Raw genomic sequence first — 6,484 nt, 5'->3', positions numbered from 1 at the left:
ACATGAATAATATGAATATTTGTTTAACATAGTTGTAAATGCATAACCTATATTAGATTAGGATGGGAAGGTAGAAAGGATGAAAAATGTGAAATTCAAAATCTTACCCAAAAAAGTGATTGTTGAAAACTTATCTCTGCATGTAATTAGAAAATAAATAATTTTTTTTTAAAAAAGAGTTTTTCCCCTCCAGCTGCCTAGTGTCTGGTTCTCAGATTCATTCTTTTTTTGTTATATTTATTTTATTTTTGTACAAAAAAATTTTTTATACATTACTAAAATAGTCTTGTTTAAGAGTAAACAGGGGCAGCTAGGTGGCTCAGTGGATAGAGCACCGGCCCTGGAGTCAGGAGTACCTGGGTTCAAATCCGGTCTCAGACACTTATCATTACCTATCTGTGTGGCCTTGGGCAAGCCACTTTATCCCATTTGCCTTGGAAAAAAGACCTAAAAAAAAAGTAAACATAATACCCCCCTCCCCCCCAAAAAGCCTAGACCCTCATGAGCAATAAAGTAAAGAGTAAAAAATTAAAATTAATAATAATAATAATGGCAGCTAGGTGGCACAGTGGACAGAGCACCAGTCCTGGAGTCAGGAGTACCCGAGCTCAGATCTTGCCCCAGACAACCAACAATCCCAGCTGTGCAACCCTGGGCAAGCCACCCCAACCCCATTGCCCTGCAAAAACCAAAAACAAAGTAATAATAATAATAATAATAATAATAATAGGGGAAGCCAGGTGGTGCAGTATACAGAGTACCAGCCCTGGAGTCAGGAGCACCCGGGTTCAAATCCAGCCTCAGACACCCAACAATCACCCAACTGTGAGACCCTGGGCAAGCCACCCAACTCCATCTGCCCCGCAAACTACCCCCCCCAAAAAATAATGATAAATGTGTTTCAGTCTATGCTCCAATATCACCAGCTCTATTGCAGGTGGATCACATTCTTTAGGATAAGTTCATCACAAAAGCTACTTCCATATTTTTCCACTGTTGCCATTGCTGATCGCAATTCACTCCATTCATACCTCCCTACTACCATACACTATATTTTCTCTCTCCTTTCATTCTGTCCCTCTTATTAAATGTGCTGTAGGGTAGCTGAGTGGCACAGCAGACTGATCACTGACCCTGGGGCCAAGAGGCCTGAGCCCACATACCACCCCAAAGGTCCAGTAACCACCTAACCCTGTGGTCCTGGACAGGTCATCCAATCCCAGCCCCTTGCAAGAAGTAACAAAGAAAATGTGTTATATCGGAAAACTCTCCCCCCATGGTGCACCCTCTCCTCCATCACTCACATCCCCCTCCCCTTCCCCCTGTCCCCTTTCTCTCCTTCTTACTCTAGATGTCTATACCCCATTGAGTATATTTGCTGTTTCCTCTCCTAGCCACCTCTGATGAGAGCAAATGTTCCTTCATTCCCCCTTGCCTTCCCCCTTCCATATCATTTCAATAGCTCATTGTAATAAAGAAAAATCTTATTATATGAAATATCTTGGCCTATTCCACCTCTCCTTTCTCTTACTCCCATTACATTTTCCTTTTAGCCATTGACTCCATTTTTACACTATATTATATCTTCAAATTCAGCTCTCTCCTGTGCTTCATCTATAAAAGCTCCTTCTACCTGTTCTATTAAATGAGAAGTTTTTTATGAGTATTATCAGTATCATTTTTCTATGTGGGAACACATGTAGTTCATCATCATTAAGTCCCTCATATTTCACCCTTTTCCTCCACTCTCTGTGTTTCACTTGAGTCCTGTATTTGAAGATCAAACTTTCTGTTCAGCTCTCATTTGAAATTCTCCTGGTTCATTGAAAGTCCATCTTTTTCCCTGGAAGAGGACATTCAGTTTTGCTGGGTAGTTGATTCTCGGTTGAATTCTGGGCTCTTTTGCCTTTCAGAATATTATATTCCAAGCCCTATAAGCCTTTAATATAGTTGCTGCCAAGTCCTGTGTTATCCTGACTGCAGCTCCACAATATTTGAATTGTGTCCTTCTGGCTGCTTGTAATATTTTCTCTTTGACTTGGGAGTTCTGGAACTTGGCCATAATATTCCCAGGAATTGGTTTTTTTGGATCTCTTTCTGGGGGAGATTGGTGAATTCTCTCAATTTCTATTTTGCCCTCTACTTCTAGGATATCTGGGCAATTTTCCTGTAGGAATTCTTTTAAAATGATGTCAAAGCTCTTTTCCTGATCATGACTTTCAAGTATCCCAATAATTTTTAAATTATCTTTTCTGGATCTGTTTTCCAGATCAGTTGTTTTTTTCAATGAGATGTTTCACATTTTCTTCTAATTTTTCATTCTTTTGGTTTTGAAGTATTGTATCTTGACTTCTCATAAAATCAGCAGTTTTCTTTAGTTCCATTCTAGATCTGAAGGATTTATTTTCCTCATAGAGCTTTCTTATCTCTTTTTCCATCTGGCCAATTCTGCTTTTTAAAGCATTCTTCTCCTCAATAACTTTTTGAACTGTTTTATCCATTTGACCTAAACTGGTTTTTAACATGCTATTTTCTTCAACATTCTTTTGGATCTCCTTGACTAAACTGCTGACTTCTTTTTCGTGTTTTTCCTGCATCTCTCTCTCAATTCTTTTCCCAATTTTTCTTCTATCTCCCTCTCTTGATTTTCAAAATCTTTTTTCAGCTCTGTCATAGCCTAAACCCAATTTCCATTTTTCTTGGAGTAGATGCAGAAGCTTGTACTTCCTCATCTTCATATTGAGTATTCTGATCCTTCTTGAGATCACAGTCAATGTATTTCTCAATGGTGTTTCTCTTTTTTCCCTGTTTACTCATTTCCCCAGCCTGTGCCTGGTTTTGGGGTGCTTCCTAAGCTTTTGAGGTATTATTGGGACACCTCCCCACAAGGATCTCTGTGTGTGAGGCTCTGTCTTCCCTCCTGGTCTGTGAATGACCACAAGCACACTACTCGGCCATGGGGCTGAGGTGGAGGGGGGCGGGGCTGCTGTTCTATGGGGGGCCTAGACTGTGATAAGGATCTGAATGTGGTCAGAGCACCAGAGTCCTGTTCCAGGTACAGAAGACAGACATATTCAAACATTCCTGAATTTAAGATTACCAGTGAGTTTAAACCTAAAGGCTAAAAACATTCATTTGTCAGCATTGCTAATCACCTACCTGTGCTCAGAAAAGGAAACAAAAAGGCAAAACAAGTCTGTCAAAGTTTGGAAAGTCTAGGAAACTTATCTCAGACTCATAGAGGAAAGCATATATCTCTCCTTGCCATGTGCTTCTACCTTAAGTCACTCCAGGGAGGAAAGACAACTTCTCCTATGTCATCTTAGTTCACCATAGTTTAGAAATCAAAAAGAAAGAAAGAAGGAGGAAAGGAGATCCCCTACCCCAAAGCTGATGGTTATTTCTCCTTAATCCTAGAATCCCCAGGGGGAGGAAGCACCTCTAAATATCAGTCTATTTTCTTGAACCCCAATTAACCACCCAACCTGGTACAGTTGAGTAACTGTAGATCAGTCCCTGGAGTTCACTGTGTCCTCCCAGCAAGGACAGGTTTATGACAAGCTCCAAGGAATATGCCCCCTTCCTATAAATGTCTATACCCTATAAGCTCATCATGTGAATTGGAAAACCAATGATAACTGATCAGAGGTTCTCCTGAACACTTCTAGATAAGGTTTCCTTCAGCTGGCAGTCTATAGTTTTAAGCTTTAGGATGAAGGTTATAATAAATAATTTCAAAGGGAAGGTTTTGTCATGGGGAAGATAGTTGGGCATCTACCACCAGTTCTGGCATGTGAAGGGCTAGGGTCAGGGTAGGGGCTGAAGAGAAAGAGGAGGAAACATTCACTTCTTCCTCCCCCCACCTTCCATCTCTTTCTCCTCCTCCTCCTCCTTAATGACCCTGGGTTCAAGTAAACTGAATCAAGTAAACTGAGCTGCAATGGCCAGGCTGAGGCTAGCAAGCCTGGGCTTTTATGGGAGCTGTCACAACCTTGCTGCAGCTGCCTAAACCAGAGTCCCCACAACCACTCTCCAAGTTGAGCAATTCCAGCTCCCGCTGCCCCCAACCTTGGGACCCAGAAAGAACTTCTACTCGAATAAGGAGGAGCTACACAAATGCTCAGTATTTATACAAAACTTTATTATGTAAGAAATTTTCTTCCTAATCACTACTTACTCTTCTCTAATCCCAGTGACACCAATTACCCTCACTTCACAAGGTATGCTTAATCCAAAATGGAATATAAATTGACATTTCAAATAGACAGTCCTGTGGCTATGGACAACATTTCAATTTAAAGGTAATCCCCCAAAGACTTTTTTCAGTATTTTCAGTTGAACTTTCCTGCACTGGAAAAGAAGCTTCTGAGATAATGATACTAATGCAACTCCATCTATTAATAATCTTCAAAAAAATTCAGTCTTAAATTTCAAAAGAATGAAAATGCAATACAAGGGGACTGCTAGGTGGTGCAGTGCATAGAGCACTGGCCCTGGAGTCAGGAGGACCTGAATTCAAATCTAGCTCAGACACTTAATAATTGCCTTAGCTGTATGACCTTGGGCAAGTCACTCTGATCCCCATTGCCTTAAATAAATAAAATTAAACAAAGAAAAAAGGAAATGCATTACAAAAAGCTTGAAGAAGTCAAAACTTCAACTTCTGACAAATTGGCAACAGAACTACTTATGCTCCTATAAATGCAGGTCCTACCACTTTTAATCCTGTATTTTATATTAGTGTAGGAGTTACTATGCAGTAACATTTCTAGTAGCAATAATATTAGCTGTTTTGCACCTGGAATAATATGAAAAGAATTGAGCTGAATGACCCAACAAGGTTTATTTAACCCAGCCATCTCCACAGACAACTCAATACCTAAAACCTATACTCAGCAACATTACACCTATTACCAGTTCCTCAGGTTATCCTACATTTTAGAGAGAGGAGGATCCCAAAAGTGCCAATTTTATGAAAGCCAAAGCAAAGATCAAAAATATAGCGATTTCTAGGAAGAGAATAATACTAAAAGATCTTCTCCAAAAAGGAAACTTTGAGTGTATTTTCCATGGAATTTTTTTATATAATAAAGTTTCTAAGAAAAACAAACATTTGTGAATACTCTTAAATACCAAGTTTCTGAAGTTCCACTGACAGTGATGATTACTGAAAGCTATAAACTCCAAGGTCTTCACCACAGAAATCTGTGGTGTTCCCATCACTCATGTTTGTAGAGAATGAGGAAAAACCTCTGATGTTATTACCATAGATGAATTGGGGAAACCTTAAATTGTTTTTAGGACCATGCAAATAAGTAAAAGCCAAAAATCCTCAAGTAATAGCCCAGCAAGACCTAGTACATATGACCATTGAGATTGCCTGAGGAATGAGTCATTTGGGAAGTCATTCACAAAGATCTTCCTGCTAGAAACTATGTCATTAATGATGACAATGCTCTATCCCCATTGATTATCACTGGCTAGGGGATAATGAAAATAGATCAGTTCGATAATGTTTGTCCTTCATTTTGGTTTTGGGGGTTTTTTTTAGGTTGGTTTTTTTTTTTGCAAGGCAAACAGGGTTAAGTGGCTTGCCCAAGGCCACACAGCAAGGTAATTATTAAGTGTCTGAGACCTGATTTGAACCCAGGTACTCCTGACTCCAGGGCTGGTGCTTTATCCACTGCGCCACCTAGCCACCCCCTATCCTTCATTTTCAAAGAAGACTAAGACATCAGGAAGGTGATTCCATGACAAGTACATGAATTGGATTTGAGTGAGGGGGATGCACTGCTAAGTCACCAGCCTCATCTTCTCTACCAGATATGAATCAGAGCAACTGGAGATGGCCCTGGATGTGAGACAATCAGAGTTAAGTGACATGCCCAAGGTCACACAGCTAGTTAGTGTCAAGTGTCTGAATCTGGATTCGAACTCCCATCCTCCAGACTCCAAGATCTATGCTCTATCTACTGCACCAAGGTTCTTGACAGACTAGTTATTAAATAATTAGTTCTCCAGTCCTAGTGAGGTGTGAGAGTTTGGAGTAATGCTATGGAAACTAAAGAATCTGGACCAGACCCCCTATGTGGATATTAACCCTTTTAAGATGGTTACTTATCTAAAAGATAGCTAAAGTCAATAACTCAATCAATCAATTGCCCCTGATGTATAGTTTACTGTGATGGTCTGTAAAGGTCTGAGCAAAAAACCCCAATTCCACCAACTGGTGCAGTGTCTCCCTGAATTTCATGCAGCTCTTGAAGCCTATGTGTGAATCTCCTGGCACAAATTTCACAATGAAGCAATTATATATGCAACACCAATGGAAGAAGATATTTCTATAACACTTTGACTTAGAATGCTTTAGTAACCTGAAGGGGTTTGTTTGTTTGTTTTAGGTTTTTGCAAGGCAATGGGGTTAAGTGGCTTGCCCAAGGCCACACAACTAGGTAATTATTAAGTGTCTGAGGCCAGATTTGAA

At 40.0% G+C, this 6,484-nt stretch overlaps 1 pseudogene; it reads left to right on the top strand.

Annotated features, from left to right (window-relative positions):
* Nucleotides 1-4,116: 4,116 nt before the first annotated feature.
* Nucleotides 4,117-6,277, top strand: LOC141515633 (tyrosine-protein kinase RYK pseudogene; annotated as a pseudogene).
* Nucleotides 6,278-6,484: the final 207 nt, after the last annotated feature.

Source organism: Macrotis lagotis, chromosome 1 (genome assembly GCF_037893015.1).
Source record: "Macrotis lagotis isolate mMagLag1 chromosome 1, bilby.v1.9.chrom.fasta, whole genome shotgun sequence".
NCBI lineage: Eukaryota > Metazoa > Chordata > Mammalia > Peramelemorphia > Peramelidae > Macrotis > Macrotis lagotis.
This window is presented reverse-complemented; position numbering and strand designations above follow the sequence as displayed.